This window comes from Larus michahellis, chromosome 7 (genome assembly GCF_964199755.1).
Source record: "Larus michahellis chromosome 7, bLarMic1.1, whole genome shotgun sequence".
NCBI classification, from domain to species: Eukaryota; Metazoa; Chordata; class Aves; order Charadriiformes; family Laridae; genus Larus; species Larus michahellis.
The window spans coordinates 21,186,056-21,205,535 of record NC_133902.1 but is presented as its reverse complement, the minus strand read 5'-3'; the positions used below and the strand labels follow the sequence as shown (position 1 = coordinate 21,205,535).

Below are 19,480 nucleotides of genomic sequence, written 5' to 3'. Positions count from 1 at the left end.
GCTAGTACATTTATAACACAGAAACATTTCGAAATTATCCTAAACCTTTCAGGAGAAGACAATGTTTTCTTAGCCTGAAAGCTTTGTGAAGTTCGAGGGAAAGCTGTTCTTGTTTTTTTTTCCCAACCATCAGGTGTGACCTCTGGGTAGTGACTCAGGAACAGAAATCAGAGGGTAAGATAAGGTCATGCATTTATTATTATTTTTTTTTTAAAGGTTTGAATACTTTTAAGTACTCACAGCTTTTAACTGTGTTTAATGATTGATAGATCCTGTTAAACTCTAGAGTAACAGAGCATTTTGGAATTTGGGAAAGGTGGGAGCCAAGAATCAGCTGGTCTGTTTGACAGTCAGTAGGTGGGGCACGTGTAGAGATGGCTTTTTACTGAGAAGGTACTCTAAGGCTCTCCAAAAGGTGTAAGGACAAGAAAGCCTTTTCGTCCTGACGGTGTCTTTCACTGAACCTTGGCATATGCTCCTTATGTGACCTGCCTCTGTGATGTTGAACCCTGCCCTCGGGAGCAGCTGAAGAGAACAGGGAAGAGATAGGTGAACGTGAGAGTGGGGGACAGTGTCAGGAAGAAAATCTGTTTTGAGAAAGCTGTTTTCATTATGGCCCCCTCCTGATGGACTAATGGGGGTCAGCAACTGGAAGTGGCCTAAATCCAGCAAGAAGGATGAGCAAATGCAATCTGCTGGGGCAACAAAAAGGGCTGGAGGAAAAGTGTGTTTCCCAGCATTGCAGTAGTTAAAGCTCAGGTGATTTCTAGCACGCAGGTGTAATCTGCGGATGCTGTTTGAGAAGCACTTAGGGTCAGTTTTTCTAAAACTCCCAGTCCTTTGGTGCACTTAACAGGCAATGTGTTGTAGCAGAGAATCAAAATGTCCTAGAGAAATACAACAAGTTAACAAAGGCACAGGTAGCCTTACCAGATGTGAATTTTCTGACTCTTGACCTGCAACTCTCTGCAGCAGGTGTAGGTTCCTTGTGTTTTGTTTGCATGCCGTTTTTTTTCATGTGTGAAAGCTGGTTATGTTGGCTTGGCCCTGTATTTTTTTTTATTGGTAAAGCCGTTCATGATTTATTAATGATTTCTTATGGTTTCCCTTTATTAAGAAGTGCAAGAAATACTTCTTCCTTTGTTTTACAAAATTTCATCTCTGAATAGGAAATAATAAGAAATTAAGTTGGAGAGAGGATTGGTAGTTTCCAAATGAAAATGCAGGATGATTTTGTCCCTTAAAAGCCTCACATAGGCAATGAATAGAGAATAAATCCTATAATGAAAACCTGTTCCTGTTCTACTGATCTTTTGTCCTGTGAAAGCTCTATCAGCCAGAAGATTTATAGCTGAGTGTAAGCAATGAAATGTTGAAGAAAAATGTTGCCAATTGTCCAGGTTCTGAGGTTTTTGGTTTGCGTTAACTGGAAAGCAATTAAAAATGATTAATGAGGGCAGTACAAAATACTAGGCAATTTGCAATTCCTGTGAATAAGGGCTACTATGAAGTGAGGTGAATCCCAAGTTTAATGTACTTGAGCTCTCTTGGGGTTCAGTTTCTAGTCTGAGCTAAAGTCATGGCTCTGCAGTTGTGGGAGGTGAGTGGGTGTCTTTTGGAGGACTTGCACTGAGGTGGCTGGGGTGAACGGTCTCTGGAGCTGCCTGTCTGCTCACTGAAACACTGCAGAGCCGCGCACAGCAGGCGACGTGTTTGCAAACTTGCAGCCAGATCTGCAAAGAGGGACAATCCAGGGAGACTCAAGAAAACAGCACAGCGCCCAAAAGTCAGGAGTTACAAAGGTGAGTCTACATGTGAGAGATCCCTAGCAGCTAAAAGAAGACAATGCAAAAAAACCCCACTGTCCTCATAAACTGGATGCTGTCCATCCCATTTCTGTGGCTCCATGCGTGTCCCTGTAGAGTACGGCCAAGAACAGGCTCTGTAGGGTCTGTCCTGCCACGCTTACCTGGGTCGAGTGACTGTTACAGCTCCAGTCGTCCCGCTGATTTCAGCGGGGATATTCAGAGGACAGCAGAAGGTGACTCAAGCAAAGTTAGCACACCAGAAAACACAGTCTTCGTACAATCATAGAATTGCCTGGGTTGGAGTCCTCAGGGTGTGATCGGCTGCAGGAGGGCCACCCTCCTCCTGGTCATGGCATTTGTTCAGGTGGGGCTGCAGAGGGGTTGTGCTGCTCTGTTGCAAATTACCTGAAATTTACCTGACCTGATCTTTTCTGTACTGTTTTTGGAGTTGTAGCCTTTTATTCTTTATGATGAAAACAACGCAATTCAGTCTTACTGAGTTTTCGTGGACATCTTTCCCCAGTCACTGACTGGCAGCGAGCCGGTCAAATAAATGTGCTCTTTGTTTGTCCCTTTGTGCAGTTTCGTTGCTCAGAAACTGTCTTGTGCAAAACTCAAGGCTTTGAACCAGGGGATACCCTTTACTGTGTTTTTCAGTGTGTTTTGCTAGTAATGTTCTCCTGACTTGATCTGCAGGGCCAGCTTCCAAAAGCAGTGAAAGCTCAAGCTCCCATCCGCTGCATGCAGAGAATCATCAGAGTTAAGAAAAGCTCAGAAAGCTGGATGTTTGTTAATATTCATCTCTTAATGATTTATGAGGCTAAAAAATATAAAGAAGTGACACGTTATATTTTGCTACAGCAGTCTCCTATCCTTGTTTAATATTGTTAGTGGAGAGCTTGTGTCCAAAAGGCTGTTCAGTGACGCCATCATCTGAATAAGGTCTTTCAGATGCGTCTGTCTGCATTAGTAATGAGAATGCTTGCTCTCATTTTACAACGGAATCATTTCTTTTAAATATTACCCCCTCCTTCCCAGCTCCACCCCTCCACCCCCCCAAATGATACCATCATCAGAATTCTCATTACAGACCTCTTTCATCCCTTTATCTAATGTTGGCTGAAAATGCCTTTGTCTTCAAGTTCCTTCAATTATTAATGATTCAGTTGTATTCTTTTTGCCAATTGGTGCAGAGAGAACCTTGGAGCAAATGTGTATTAGTTATTCCATTTATTCTCTCCTTTTTGTTCCTTCTGTGGTCTTTTTTAATAGTGTTGCGCTCCTGTTTTTTTCGCTCGCAGGTTCTGCATCGTTGCTTGGGGTTTTTGCTCAAATATAAGAGCCATTGTGCCCCAAAGACTGACTTTGGTTCTGAACCCTTTTAGAGAGACGCAGGGAGCCTTTTCGCAAATTCTAGGAGCATCTGTGTTCTTCAGTCTCTACTTTGATGTTAATAAGTGGACAGACACCTTCATCTGAACCAGTCACACTCTGTGGACCAGCTGGAAGTCTGGGGCATGGCAGGTCACAGACCAGTAAATGCAAATGTATGATCTCAGTGGCGCTGTGGAGAGGCAAGGGCCAGCCTTGGTGCCCTCCCCACGCCACTGAGCTGCTCCAGCAGCAGCGAGGGGAGCAGTAGGTGGGATTCATGGGGAAGAGCTGCAGGGCTTGTCGCACCTGGCCTGTCCTCTGAGAGACCATGTTATTGCAGTGGGAGCAGTGTTTGTGCAGTGCTGTGCTCCCTGTGGCATGCCTTTCCCAGCCCCAGTGTCCTGGGAGCTTTGGGCTTTGTAGCTCTCTCAGCCCCAGCAGCAGACTGGGGCTGAGGCCCCCGGCAACATGGCTCGCCCAGGCTGGGAGGGTGTGGAAGAAGCAGTGTTGGTGCAGTGCCATGCTCTGCAATGGTGATTTTGATTTGGCTTCTTGGGAAGCCAGCTGAAGGATGGAGAGAAGGCAATAGAAGTCACTCCTGTGGCCCAGTTGGATTTTGCTGGGGGCTGTACCAGTTGCCCCATCTGTGCTCAGTGGCAGAAACCTATAGGACAGGACAACAGGATCCTCACTCGCTCGAGGAGGATGCCAGCATGCCTAGGCACTGGCCTTGGTGCTCTTTTTATGAAAATAAAGACATAAATAAATTTTGACCTTCCTCAGTAGCAGGTTTTTTAAGTACCTCACCAAAAAATAATCTTTGCTTTTAATTAGCCCAGTGAATTCCTCTTTTATTACTACCCCCACCCCCCATTGATTTAGAACGGAATTGCTTGCTTGCTTTATCTTCACAAATTATATACTTTGGGAGATTTTTATTACTGTTTGGTTTTCTGTACTTTAGAGAAATGTATCTGAAAACATGTGCTTTACAAGCAAGGATTAGAAGAATGTTTTCTCAGACTCTCCCTTTTGCTTTTATCTGGCCTCTCCCCAGTTTGCCAATATCTTTCTTACTGCGCAAACCCCAAATTTTGGCACTTCTCCAGCTGAGACATCACCACCAACAAAGAAAATGGAATAATTATCCCAGTGTTGTAGGACAGCATCCCCATTAGGAAAAATAAAACTGTGATTTGTCTTTTTTTGCCCACAGTAAGCCTCTTCCTGCCAAGCTACTGCCTAGCTACTTACTCACGATTTGTCTAGTTATGTGTTTGAGACCTCCTCTCTCAATATGCTGTTCAGTCCTTTTCTTTCTTGATTTCCTGCTTTTAGATTTGGGAGATGCTCTGCTTTATGCTGCAACGATCTTAGTTTCTCAAGATGCTTTCCTAAATGTGACAAGCTCATCCCCACTTGGGGTCAGCCCCAAATTTTATAAATGCAAAATCAGGAGGGAATGAGATTAATGTGTTGGAATTTGTTATTGACAAAGTCATGTTGCCAGCAGTATTTTTTCAATTGCGCTCCTGTCCTCTAAGTGCTTGTAAACTGCTTGCTTATTTATTTTTTCTAAAATCTTTTTAAAGATGAGGTTAAACTGAGTGGTTTGTAATTTCCCATGGCTTTCTCTCAGGAGAGAGTGTGATGTTTGATCTTGTCTGGGATCTGTTCTGAAACCTTAAATGCTCTTCTTGAGTCAGGGAGGACTCACAAAATTTGCTGAGCTGCATCTGTCTTGTTTTGAGTGTTTCTTAAGCTGCTCTTTGCTATTCTGACTTGAGGTTCTGCTTCTTTTTAAAATTAATTGCATGCAGCATTTGCTCACAGTTGATCTTGCTTGTGAAAATTGAGGCAAACGTTGAATATGTTGAATCCTACCCTCTGCACATCATCTTTGCTGTGCCTCTCTGCTGAACCATGACTTGCCCTGTCTGCTTTTCAGATCGTATTGAATCTTTTTTGGTTGCATTTTATGTTCTTTGCTAATTGTAATTCATTTTGTTTCTTAGCTTTTCTGATTGTATGCGTGTCCTTTTGCTGCCCCTTAGTTACATGATGTTTGCCTCTGGTTTTTGTATGATTTTTATTTGAGCATTCAGACTCTTAAAAAGCTTAGTGTATTCTTCCTCTATACTGGTAGACAACTGCTTTGTTGTTAAAGCAGCTAAATTCTCTTATTTCTGTCTTTCCTTGATGGTTCTGTGTATCTCAGGAGCCCTGCACAGAGCATAAACCTTTGTCTTTTGAGCTCTCCGTGCTTTCTTCTGTTGCCTGGCAATGTGAATGGAAATCTTTCAAATAAACACGGGTAGGACAGTAGAAGAGCCGAAACCGGCAGTTTCTCTCTCCGTCCTCACCTCCGCCTTCTCCCTTTTAATTCCAGATGATATTTTCGTCAGTGCTGTGCTGTTGCTGTGGGTCACTGATCTGAGAAACAGTACCATCCTTTGAATACAGTGTAAAGCAGTGCTTACAGTAGCAGCAATTCCTGTGGCAGTTGTTGAAACAGGAGAGGTTCCCTGATTTACTGGTAGTGCTGCTGTTCGGGCCCGTCATCTAAAATGCCATTGATCAAAGTACTTCTTCATCTACAAGAAGGTCATGTCCCTTGAGGTCTATCAGATAAGTTCCGAGGTCCTCCATTTATCTGAAATTCCATTTTACCTAATGACTTTCTTGTCTTCCATCCCATTATGATAAACCAGATTTGACTATAATCACGTTACACCTCCCAGAAGTCCTCCCGGTGATGGCGATTGGATGTGGCACTCTTAGCCTTGTAGCCTGAGCTCGTGGGCAGCGTAACTGAGCGGCTGCTAAACAGACACTGATTTTCACCCTCAAGGCAACTACCTGGTAGAGTTGAGGGAAGTAATTCTCAAGTACAAAGAGCTTAAGAATCATTTCGGACAGCGCTGTGAGACCAGGGTGAATGAAACCTATGTTTAAGTTACCCAGTCCAAGTCTCCAGTCATTAAACCCATTTTGGTCTTGATGTAGCAACTGCTGTGGACTCGGTGGAGCTGTGTCTGACTTAAATGTGTGTAAGCAAAGAGGGAATCGGGATCGTTATGGTAACCGCAGGACATCTGCTTTTATAGTGATGAAAACAAGAATCAGTCACAAGTAGCTAATGAATTAGCCTGCAATATTTGCTATGTTCATTTCACAGTAAATGCAACAGTCAAAATCCATTAGGAAGCCTTTGCAAGGGGGCCCTCTGCAAAGAGAGTATCTGTAATGCACAGTGCACGTGCTGTCAGCCCTCCTTGCCTTTATCTGAAGCACTACAGCAGCGTGTGTGAAATACCAGTTATGATCCAAATGCACTGAAGTCAGGGAAGGGCTTCTGGGGGTTTTAGCTGCAAAGTGGCTATTGATTATGGTTGGTCTTACTGGAAATCTGCAGTCTGTGGAGGACAGCTGTTGGACAGGCTCACCTCCATGCAAAGGACCTCGATGCCCATACGAAGAGGGAAGAAGCTGTTGCCTCATGCTGGCAGAGCGTCCCGTACGTGCCCGTGTGCGCCAGGCTGACTACTCGCAGCATCTGCATAAGGCAGCTTTTGTCGTCTCCTTTGTGGAGAGGACAGAGTTGCTTCCCCTCTGCGCGGCTCAGCTGCTGGTAGCTCTTCCATGGGTTTCTGCCTGACTGCCTTCCTTACGTAAAGCACTGCTACGTGAGAAGCTGTTCAAACCCATTCCGCTGCATGTTCTTACATGTTACTGCAATTTCCATAGCCTGTCTGCTTGGTTTTGCTGTCTAGGAAAAGCAGCAAGTTACTAGTGCTAACCCATTTTTTTAAAAATTTCTTGAAGGAAAGTGTGGACATAGGGGAAAATAACTGGCTGGCACCTTTTAGGAAGGCAGTACTTAGCTGATAAGAAAGATACCTATGAAAAACGGTTGGTCTTTAAATTGACGTATCGGCATGGTGAAAATGAAGGAGCAAATACCTTTTCTCTGAAGAGGCTCTCAGATACCCACCTGTTTCAGGAAAACCTCTGTTTTCAGTACTGCATTTCACTACCTGCCAACGTCCCACTGACTGAAACTGAACTTAAATATTTGCTTTCACATTATCCCAAATACAAATGGGATTTAAATTGAAATACTGCCCAAAACGTGTGATTAGAAAAAACAGATAAACTTGTGTATTTTAGATTGCATTTATATGTTTAAGTCCATGCCAGCTCCGAGTTTGTATTTTAATTGCACGTCGTGCAAAATCTGATTCAACAAATGATTCATGAATTTAAAATATTTTATTTATAAAACTTATACAGAAGAATAACTGAAGCCTCTATGATAAGGTATGACATGACAGTTAATTGAAAACCAGTAGGTTACATGGTTAAATGAAGTACAAACTGACATCTGAATGAATTCTGTCACAGTAGCTGTGATATTTTACTGTAAGCAAGTTTTTGTCTCGATTCATCACCCCACTGGTAGGCCAGGAGGGAGAAGAGATGAGAAGAAATGGTAGGGTTTGTATCCGCTGTATTCTCTTAGTCATAAGCCGTGTGATAGGATAGAGAAACACTCCGTGCCTCTCTGGCATGCACATGGTAAGACAGGCTTTCACGTGAACCCCTCTGGGACAAGGGCGGTGTGCACCCAAGGGCTACCAGAGCGCCTGTGGCTAAGTTCAGGTTAAGGCTGGGGTTGGACTGGACAGTACCAGCTATCGCATGCCCTCAGGAGCGCGTCTCATTTTAGCGAGAGGTGTAATGGGAAAGTTGACTCTGGTTTTCAGCAGTAACTGTTGGGTTTAGATCCTACAGCTGTAGGAGCCTGGTTTAAGTGTCTCTCTGAAGCAGGAATTTATGTGAGTGTGTTGAGCAATCGCTTTCCTTTCCTGTGTGAGCAGAGAGGGAAGGGCAGGATTGCCCCTAAAAACAGGATGAAGCTGTGGAGGAAGGACTAATGCGGGCAAGCAGAGTAAGTAACGCGATGCTCAACAGGCATCATGCAGCACAAGCTCTTCACGGAATCACGGAATTTTTCAGAGTTGGAAGGGACCTCTAGAGATCATCTAGTCCAACTCCCCTGCTAGAGCAGGATTGCCCAGAGCACAAGACTCAGGACTGCACCCAGGCGGGTCTTGAAAGTCTCCAGAGAAGGGGACCCCACAACCTCCCTGGGCAGCCTGTTCCAGTGCTCTGTCACCCTCACCGTAAAGAAGTTTTTTCTCATATTTGATCGGAACTTCCTATGTTCCAGCTTGTGCCCGATATCCCTCGTCCTGTCACTGGGAACCACTGAAAAGAGTCTGGCACCATCCTCCTTAAACCCACCCTTTAGATCCTTGTAAACGTTAATAAGGTCCCCCCTCAACTTTCTCTTCTCCAGGCTAAAGAGTCCCAGCTCTCTCAGCCTTTCCTCATAAGGGAGATGCTCCAATCCCTCCATCATCTTTGTTGCCCTGCGCTGGACTCTCTCCAGTAGTTCCCTGTCTCTCTTGAACTGGGGAGCCCGGAACTGGACACAGTATTCCAGTTGTGGCCTCACCAGTGCAGAGGAGAGGGGGAGAATGACCTCCCTTGACCTGCTGGCCATGCTCTTCCCTATGCAGCCCAGAATTCTGTTGGCCTTCTTGGCAACAAGGGCACATGACTTCAGGCTTTTGACTTTTCTGCACCCTTTACCTGTTGGGGGGAGGCATCGAAAGAGAGAGTTATGGGAAGGGTGCACAAAGAAGAGAGGGCAGTGATGGCAGCGAAAGGGGAAGAGTGGGAAACAAACAGAAGAGGAGAAATGAGAATGGAGCAGCATTTGGAAGAGAGCTGGGAGGAGTCTTTGGAGCAGAGCCAGGTAGTAAAGGGGGATTTTGAGAACTGGAATTACAAAAAGTGGTTGGTTACCTTGTAACAGTGAAGGCAACACCACAAGCATTGTTTTTAACTATATCAGTCTATCTTTGTGTTTTCTGACACCCTTAACTCTTGATTTTCATTCAGAAAAAGCTCAGTTTCTGAGAGCCTGACAAAACCTCATCCTCCCGTTATCTCGGGGGCAGTCATGAATCCTGAGTCCCCCACAGGACTCAGCACTTGTGTGTGGCCATAGCAGTTGCCTCCATCTCTTGTTGGCACGGGAAGGGAGGATTTGTAGGAAAAAATGGTATCTTTCAGTAGACCAGAGGATTAATTATCATTTGTTTTTTGACTGTTGTGTGCACCAGCACCCCTCTGATAAGGGCAAATACTCTTTCCAGAAAACTTGCTGTCTGTTATGACCTTAGCTTGTTGTGGCTATAAAACTACAGCTACTACTTTATGCTGTAATGCAAAATGATGCCATTTATATCCTGGCAGGAAGTGGAATTAAAGACAAAATAAAAAATAGAAGAGAAGAATAAACCCACCACTTCCACCTACATGTTTAAGACAGTAATGAATCTATTGTAGACACACCAGTGGCTCTGGACTGTGAGAGAGGAGCTTTGTCTTAGCTTATGTGATCTTTGAGCCTCCTAATAGTTCAGTATGGACTGCAGAGGTCTGTCTCGCAGCCTCTGAAGACATTGTGCTTGTGGATATGTGTGATTCCGTGATCTGGTTTTGCAGAAAGCTGTGGCACTCTTGAGTGGAATTGGTTTCTGTGGCACTGTTGATGCTGTCAATGATTTCTGATATTGCAGGCTGAAGGAATTAACTGGAAATTGAAATCATCTTCCAGAGACAGTGGGGAAATCTACAGGCCCACGGTGTTGGTGACAAGGCATTTGCAGCTTGTGCCAATGGGGACACATCAGATGAGTTTAGTGATGTTTCGGTGGTTCCCTGATATGGAGATTTGCTTCTGCCATGTTGAAATTTGGGGTGTGACTACTCACTTGTCTCTTTACTTTTTGCTTTTCCTCTGTGGCCAATTGGATTTTGAGCTTGGGGTGTTTCGCCCAGCTGTCACTGACAGTGGCACCCCAGAAGCAGCACTCAGACTGGGCTCTTCCCCTCCACATGCGGTACCTGGGGCAGAGTTGATGGCTTATTACAGGATTAGTACACAAAAGCTTCTGTTGCAGCTGTTACTGGTAACTATCCCAGATACACATTTGGGGCTAAGAAACACCTTTCATTAATTTTGCTTTCTTATTCTTTTGTTCTCACTGGTTTCTAAGCTAGAAACCAAGGGTTTCCTGAGAAAACCCAAGAATATGTTTATCTGTTAGCTTCCAAGGGTTCTGTGCAGAATTGGTTGATCTGAAAAGCTGGCCTGGGAGGATTTGAATACCGTACATCTTCCACCTTGATTCCAGTGACATGCTGGCACAGAACGAAACAGAAATGAGAGATCCCTTTCTAGGTATTCCTCACATCTAGTATTTCATTGAGGAGAGTCAGCTTGGATTCACAAAAGAGAGATCATGCCTGAAACTATCTAACAGGTTTAAGACAAATACACTGAGATAGGGGAAAGACAAGACATAATTTGCCTGGGTTTTGAAGATTTGTTTATATAACTGAGCCACACAGAAGCCCACGTTCTGTCAGCTGGTGGCTTAATGGGTGCAGGAGAGCTGGCCATGATACTCGGTGTGAAGGGATGCCTTTACGTGGACGCTGGGGAAGGGCAATGTCACCAATACGAGCCCGCTTTATGGTAGCCTGGGAGAAAGGACAGGTAAGTGCCGTGAAGATGCTGAAATCTGCTGTGGATACAAAGCTGGGGGCACCACTGGTGTAAAAGCAATAGCGCAATTGAAAAGGCTCTGGAGGGGCTGGCTGCGTGAGGTGAGCAGAGCAGCTCTGGCACACGTGTTCTTTGTGGGGGAGACTGAAAACAAAACCAGACCCCCCTGCATCCTGAAACTTTCTACCCTGCCTTGAAATCCTTTGCACCTTGTTACCCCCAGAAGCTGCTAACTCAGCATGCAGCTTTTCCTAACTCCTCCCACCCTCCATTATCAGTAACCATAGAGATACAGACAGTGACTCCAGCCTCAGCCTTCCTCAGCATGTAGCCCTAGTGAAAGAGCTAGTGTGCTATACTGCATGTGTTTTTTCCAGAATTAATTAACCCCCTTCTATTCTGTTTTCCCCCCTCAAGAAGGGAAAAAAAGAAAGGCAAGGTTGTCCCTCAGATGGCTGGCAAAATAGGACAGTCTGATATTTAGTACTTACTGCAGAACAGGCAATATTTACAGAGTCTGGTGAAGCATCCGGCTCCTCTCAACCTCTCCAGCAGGCAGCCATCCCCAGCCCTGTTATAAGTGGTAAGACAATAGTGAAAAAAAGAGAAAATTCCCTGTTCCAGGGCTATTTTTACCAGAGTGGTGGAGTTTCTGTTCAGTAGACTTATTCCTCTTAATCTACATCACTGATGATATTAGATGCTATTTTAGGCATGGCATAAAATGTTCACCCGGTCTTTGCTAAAAAAGAAGCAACCAACCTCCAAGTCCTTTGTTAAAGGCCGGTTGCAAGATTTCAGCAGTGCTTTAGGTGGAAAGATCTCATGCTGAGGTTCTGGGAGGGTCTTCTAGCTTGTCTTGGCAGCAGAGGTCGTGTGTGACCTTGCGTAAGCCCAAGCCCCTTAATTGTTGTTTTTTTCATTATCCTGAAAACCAGGAGAATGATACCGCTACCCCCTTCTGCATTTTGGCTCTTCTCAGTAACCTGTTGTAATAGAAGCTATCTCGTGTTTGGCCCAGCACCTTGCACGGAGGGAGAGCAGCTGGATTGTTCCAAACCTCTCCTACAGTACAGTAATGAAACTGAGTGGACTGTCTGGAAAGAATTGTCAGAATTAAAGAGAAAAGCCCACCTGAACATGCAAGATCTTTTAGAGTTTAGACCAGACTTCAGTCACAGTCTCACCACCTCCTTTACCAAGACTGTAAGTGTCTCTATTCCTCTTTGAGGGACGAAGTACTAAAAATGCATGCTATGTAGCATGGGTTCATAATTTACACATTTCCAGGACCCTTACTTGTCAACTTACTGATGTTTGTATTTTCTGTTTGCTCACAAGTGTTCCTGTTTCACTGTGTTGAGGTACATGGATTTTATGTGATGCTTGTGGCTGACCCTGCTTCCCTGTCTGAGCCAGGAAAACACGAGGTGAAATCTCCGACAGGGCTGAGTGTTCTCTGTGTTCCAGGATTAGGCCCCTCATCCCTGTCTCATCAGAAATGCTTTTACAGGACTATGAAAAGGCATATTGCAGAGCAGCTGGAACAGACTTGATTATTATATCTCATTTGCTGTATCTGATGATAAAACTGTTTGCCATGGACTGTTTTGACCGATTGGGTCCTTGGAAATGCTTGCGTGGGCAGAGTGAAGGCGGTTTGGATGGCTGGTTGAAGGTTCAGCCGTGGGCTCCAGTGTGTAGGACACAGCCTGGCAATATGTATGAGTCCCTTGTGAACCACATGAGGTCTGTCAGGAACATCTGAGAGAAATTAGAGGGCAGTTTTCAGGACTTCCTGCTACCCCTCCATCATCCCAACTCCGTTGTGCTGTTTCCGGGACCTCCCAGAGCTCTGGGTTGCTCTGGGGAAAGAGTGGCTGGAGGAAGGGAGCCGTGGAAGTGAGGGGAGGGATGGTAGCAATGCTGTGAACAAGCACCAACTGCTAAATGGTGGAGCCGAGGAAGATGAGGGCAGGATTAGAGTTTCCTTGGTTTCTGCAGGGGATGAGCTCTGCAGTGGGAGGTTTGGCAGCAGCAGGCACCCCTTCCGATGAGTCACAGGAGGCTTTCTCAGAGGAAAGGTCTAAGAATTGCGCTAGTGATGCTCTTGCTTGTTTTTTCCGTTTCTTCTTGGAGGCCTTTTTGCTGCCTTGCGGTACCTGCTCTACCATCATCCTTGTCCCATTCAGGCTGTCTTTGGGGGCTACCTTCCTCCGTTTCTGCATCCTCCCAACTGCTGTGGTGATTTAGAGAGTGGGTGAAGACTGTCGCGTCAGGACAGATGTTTTTAAGGCACTAGGACTGGTTTGTAGCAATGAGGGTGGAACTCCTGGTTGATGCAAAATTTAATGGATGGGTGAAAAGTCATCTTGTCGTGGTTGTGGGGGAAGGCAAGAGGGAATTGATTCCCTTTGCAGCCCTCTACCTGCAAAGTTTTGGGAGAGAAGCCCTGGAAATTCATTACTCCTTCCTACAAGCACCTTGTCCCTCTCAAAGATAAAAGGGGTTTGTTGGACCTCTCCCAAAATTTGTGGTAGGGAGACATTTCCTTCTCCTGTTGACATCCTTTCCTCCCAAGGGCTCTGCTGTCACGGGGACTGAGAAGCACCACCTTGCTGTTGGGAAGGGGATCTGGTTGGCTTGCGTGTCCTGGCTGCAGGGATGTTTAAGCTTGTTTTCAACCCTTACGAGTGTGGTTAGGCTCATTGGTTTCTCTTGACTGCTCCTTTGCTGCTTCTGCTGTTTCATTACCAACATACTCTCTTTTAAAAAATGCCTTCATCCTGCTCTAATCTGCCCCTGCCCAGTCATACCGTCTCTCCTCCCAAAACACTGGGTGATTTCCCAATTCACAGGTCCCTTGTCCTACTCGGATCAGTGTTGCTCTGGAGAAAGCCTCGGAACAGGGAGGCAAGATCAGGGCAGGCGTGATGGCTGAGTAGTGGCCGTAAAACTGGACCCCTCACAGCGACTTGCTTGTGAGCTGAACCGTGCAGTGAGCCCTGTTCCTCTGTCCTGTTAGTCCTGAAGGGTCCCCTCTCGTCCCTGCAGTCTTACAGCACTTCTGTGCTTTCCCTGGGTTTATTTCCCGTTGGTGTGAATAAGCAAATACAAGGCTCAAATAACAGCATAGGCGAGCTGGTTCCAACACGTGAACATAAGTGCTAGATAGAAAAATAAAGGGGGAGAGCGAATCGCCCTCCTAATCTGTAATGCAGAAAAAGCTAAATCCCTCAAGAGCTCCTTTTCAGCGTGTACCGTCCGTAAAACCTGTTTAGGATTTGGATCGGCATCACGGTGGAAACAGGGTGCGCTGCTGCCTGTGTGCAGTGCGTGCCTGTGTGTGTTTGGCAGCAGTACAAAAGAAACCAGTTGATTATATTCATAGGATTAAAGGCCCGATTCCTGGGGACACACTTGGTTGGATGCAATTAAAATGCCTGTCAGGCATTCGATACCAGCAACCCCTTGACAAACTGCTTCAGCAGCGGCGAGGTGCAGCATCCTATTGTAAGTGGATGATGGCGGAGCCGGCTGGTTTGTCATCATTCTCGAAATTTCTGTGGCCAGTGAACTCCCTCTTCCTCTCCCACTCACCCTCTTTTCCTTTTCACCACTGCGGGGACTTCTTCTAATTTGCAGTTTTCCTTTTCCTGACGTACACATGGTAGATACAAGCTGGTGGCTTGCAGACTGCGTCTGTCTGGAGATAGGCAGCGAGCCGATGGATAACAATGCTCCAGGAGAATGATTATGCAGCAGTTATTTAAGGATAGGCTTTTGTGGTATGGCAGCATATGAACTGGTAATGATTTTCTTTTAAAACTGTGGGCTTTGTTTGCTTGTTGAGGATTTGAAAGAGTTATACCTTTATGCTGTAGCTTTTTGGATTTAGTCTGCTGTAGATTGAATTCCGTAGCAGTGCATGCTGGATGAATTAAAATATATAGGTAATAAACTTCCATGGTTTTGTTTATAAATATATTTGATGCATACATAATGTATATTATATGTCCACACCCCTTCATACACGCATACTTGTATGGATATGTTTATGCATCCATGTCTTTGTATAATAGAAAAAAACTTTTTTCATAGCTGAAAACTGTTTTTCAGCAAAAATTAAGTATTTTCATTTGTTTTTCCCCCACCTTTGTTTTATACTGGCAGATTCTCCAGTATATAGTCTTGGACGTGACGCACTGATTGGAATCTGCTTGTTCACAGATCGAAAAGGTAGGACACCTCTGTATTTCAATGTGATTTCGAGAATGTGGGAATGAATGTGATACAGGGTGTGGGCTGTTCTTTGTTTTTTGTTGTTCTTATTTAAATTTATTTTAAACAATAGCTGTTATTTTTCATTTTGTCAAACTATGTTGTGTTGCAGCTTTGTATAGATTTTCAAATTGTTTTGGCAGGCACTGTAAAGTTATTTTTGAAGCATTCGCATATGCTCTAGCTATTTAATTAGTCCTTTCAGCTGCAGCTACCAAAGGGTGAGATGCAAACCTGAGTGCTTGTCTATTGTCTTGGGTTTGTATAGCCACGGTGCAAAACCGCCTGCGGTCGTATCAGATGTGGAGTCGTCTTAATATTGATTTTTAGTATCAGCAAGAAGAGGGTTAAACTCACTGGCTTGCTCAGAGCAGGTACAATCTATCACAGCACACAGCAGAAAGCATAGTGGTGGTTTCATACTGTATTGCTTTCATGGAGGAGGGAAACTTCTTTTAACCCGTTCACTGCTGCCAAAAACCACATGCGTCAAACCATGGGGTTTTGTGCACAGTTTCAGTAGCCGGGCAGGGCAGTGCTGGAACAGCCTCTGTCTGAGGGGTTTTTGACATATTACTGGCGCTTCAGAAATTACTTCTGCGTTTCAAAATGAAGGGAACAGACTGGGGTTCTTTGACAGTGTCATTGCTAGTTCCCAAGAAAAGTAGTTTATTGTCCTCTTCCCCCTAATACCTTTTGGCTTTGGTTGCTTTAACCCCTTGATGCCGTAAAGGAGGGAAATGGTGAGATAAAACCCTGCAGAATAAAAAACATTGAGTGACTGTATTGAACTTTCAGATGTGTCAAGTGGTTAAGGGATACAGACCTCATTGATTTGCAGCGGGGGGTGTACCCTTAGGAAAAAAAGAAATCTAGGCAGGATTGAAAATCTGCTTCCTGCACCTTGATGGAGAGAAGGAAAGGTATGTCCATCTCGCATTAACTTCTCAGGTGCCAGATGTCATCCAATACTTTCCAAACCAGACTTTATTATGTGTTGTTCTCCCCAGGTGTCCTACAGCTGATCATACTTCTTAGCTCTGCTTCTACCTGAAGGGAATATGTGTGTTTGTAGGCCAGCAATCAAAATCTGCCTGTGTCTTTAGTCTGAAGTTTCAGGGTGCCTTTTGAAAACCAGAATAAAAAGGGTGAGAAATTCTTCAGCAAAGGCAGTTATGTTTCCAGCCTGGGTAAACCGGGAGTAACGGTAACTCTGTGAGAAAGCCTGGTCTCCTGCAATGGCCAGTCTGGGTCCCTGGACGGGCAGGAACCCCAAGCCAGAATGCCAGTGTTGGCAAGGACGCAGGCCACTGCTAGCAGCAATGCATCCCTCAGAAATGCGATGAATAATGCATTTCATTGCCATAAATTGCTAGGGCTGACTGATAGATGCTCCTTCTGGGGGGAAAGCATTAGTGAATTTTCCAGGATATTCTCTCTCCTGTTTTTCTTGCGAGTAAGTCTGTTCCTTGTTTTCTTCTTTTCACATCTTTCTGTTCTCTTGGCCCTTGTATGTTCTGTTTTGGGCAGAGGGCTTCTTACTAATAGGTTTTCCTGGCTAAATAAAATTCCTCAAAGGAATGCTTTAGTTGTTAGTTTTTCTTAGTTGCTTTTAATACTGTTTCCTCCTGGTATCAATTATCACTGGACTCATTGAAATAGAAAAACCTGAACTAAATAGCGTATAAAATGCTTTAATTCTTGAAAAATACATTCAGTGCTCTGTTTTTATCTAAAATCAAGGCATAGAATCATAGAGTGATTGGGGTTGAAAGGGAAAGTCCCTTCTCTTCCCTCTACTTTTAATTTCACTTCCATTATCCAAGGGCAACAAGCCAAACTGCAGTTTCATTCTGATTTCATTAATGTTTTGCAAACTCTGTCTCAAGGACTAACGCGTTTTGCTGGGCTTGATGTCAAAATCCAAGGTTTTGCTGCAGCATTGGAGAAGGGGAAAAGAAGGATTTCTCACAAACAGAAGCGATGGCATTGTTAGGAGACAAGTACAACTGCCTAGTTTTTACAGTATCTGTGGATAATGAGTCAGATTTGTTGACAATGTGATCTCCTTGGATGAATGGTTTTCATCTCCTATGGAAATGTCTCTTATCTCCAGTGCACAGCATCTTACCGTCCTCTATGGTCTCCTAAAAACAAAGACATGGTGTCAGCTATTTGTTAATAAATCAGAGTTGGTGAGGAGACTCAGAGGGGGTGGGGTTGTTTTTTAAAATAAACAATACATATACATTTATTACATCTCTCATTTATCCGTCATTTTAACCTCCGCTTTTGATCTGGATTTTTAAGATTCATGTTACAAATTGTTCCTTTTGGCTGGAAAGAAGAAAATGAGATGGTACGCTGGCAAAAATGGAAATTATGTCGAACTATCTTTTCTTGAAGTAAAGGTAAGGGGCACTTAATCTGTAAGGAGAGAATTAATTCTAGATTGACAGGATTTAAAAATCCTATAGCAACAGGGGTAGTATAAGATGGCTTGGAATATCAAAAGGAAAACGTTTTGTTAGCTGATACAAAAAGGCACTAGAAGCTAGAGCGTGCGGTGGCAACGAGGTGAGTTGGATTACAGTTTGTGGACGCCAGGGCATGCACCCAGAATGACGTGATGTTTGGCACTCACCTTCATTTAAACAAATGACATGGTGACCAATGCACCAAAGGCATTCAGAAGCAATGCGTGGCGTCAGTCCATCCCCAGGGCTCTTTCCCTGGGAGCAGCATCAGGAGCGAGCTGGGGCCCCCGTGTCTGCCTCTCTCCTGACATTGTCACTCATTTTTAACCCCACTTGTCAGACAGCCCTCTTTTAGCACGTGTGATGGAGGTAAGGAGGAGGTTTGCTTTACGGCTGTTCTAGGATGGGGTTCAATATCCTTGGTTTGTTTACTAGGGGTAGGGTTAGATAACCAGTACTAACATTGTCTTGTCCTATAATTACATGAAACAAGTATTTTTTTGAGCACCGGAATTAATGGTGATGACTTTCCTGTGGATTTATGTCTTGTTCTTGATGAAGAATTCTCATTGAAGATTTTCCTGCTGTTTTACTGATTAGAAAGACTGTCTCCTAGGCAAAATTTTCAGTGGCAAATAAGGGTCCTATGTTATGGCTTTCCTTCCAGTTAGAACGCTGAGGGGGTCGCTTGCAGGGTCTGTCTCTTCTAGATGGATGTCTGGTTTCAGGTGACTTGTAGGAAGACAGTTACCTCTGCTTCTGCAGGTTGAAATTGGTCAATAGAATCAAAAATTATTAGCTGGGGAGAAAATAATCCACATAAAACTGGTTTTCTGTGGGTAAGACTGGAGCTAATGTATTGTGGTCCTGATGAAAGTTGTTTTCCTATGGCTTTACACCTGTGTCCGTTCCTCCCCTACCACGTCTTCCATTGCCTTTGTGCCAGAGTTCCCCGGTTTCTCCATGTCCTTGTGCCATCGGCCGGGCGGGATGTGGCTCAGGCCAGAGCTGCTCCGGGGTGATGGCCGGCTGTCGCGTGCCATACTGCCCGTCTGGAAGATCAGAGGCAGCAGTGATGAGGTTATGTCAGTGCTTTCTTCACTGGAGGGAAGGCAGAACTCATTTCAGCTGTGTTTTCCATTTCTAGGCAGAAAATACGTTTCTGCCCTTCACTCTCTGTCAAGGTATGTTTACAGATTAAGAGCTAGGGACAGTTAGCAGGAGTTTGGTTTAGTAACTTGAGGAAGGACCCTGTATCCACCTGTCAAGAAAGCAACCATCAAAGTGCAGAAATCCAATGGAGGATGAACTGGACCAGGAGCTGAGCTGACCTGGCCTCAACTGGAGGAAGGAGTGATCAGGCGCAGGCCTGTGTTCCTGGTAAGGGCTGTAAGCTGCCAGGTTCATTTCTGAATGTTTGCGTCCTCCTCCTCTTCCTTGTTTTCTTTGTCTGTAAAACAGACTAAGAAATGCCAACGTGTTCCGCAGTAGGGGTATTCATCAGCTTTGTAAAATGATTGAGATCCTTGGTTAGAGGAAGCTGCACACACGCAAGATTTGATCATGAGACTTAGTATGGTGGCTTTTGTCTTGACTGCAGTAACAAAGGGGGTTGTGGTATTACTGTGGTAGCAGTACTAATAAAAAGGTTAGAATACATGTAGTAAAATACTGGATTTCTCCTGCCTTCACCCATCAGCTTTTTCTTCGTGCAGACCGCTTTCCTATATGGAATTATATTGTGATCATACAGGTCTGCGATGGCTTTTGACATGGTAATGAATCGATGTCAATCAATTCACCTGTCCTATTTTATGCAAAAGGTGTTTCTTTCCTGGTGGACACTTAAGCTGGCATACCAAAGCTGGGAAAGCCAGAAGAGACTGTGTTTCTAG

At 44.6% G+C, this 19,480-nt stretch overlaps 1 protein-coding gene across 50 annotated transcripts in view; it reads left to right on the top strand.

The window, feature by feature from the left end:
* The window catches only part of MAP2 (microtubule associated protein 2), a 226,399-nt gene that overhangs the window by 78,691 nt on the left and 128,228 nt on the right, over nucleotides 1-19,480 (top strand). For 18 of the 50 annotated variants that reach the window (XM_074594921.1, XM_074594939.1, XM_074594926.1 and 15 more), the window contains exon 3: nucleotides 15,001-15,066. The gene's annotated coding sequence lies outside the window, so the exon portion shown is untranslated. Of the gene's footprint in view, nucleotides 1-14,107; nucleotides 14,781-15,000; nucleotides 15,067-19,480 lie in introns of those variants that run through there. The other 32 variants (XM_074594934.1, XM_074594916.1, XM_074594913.1 and 29 more) reach the window with 11 other exon arrangements.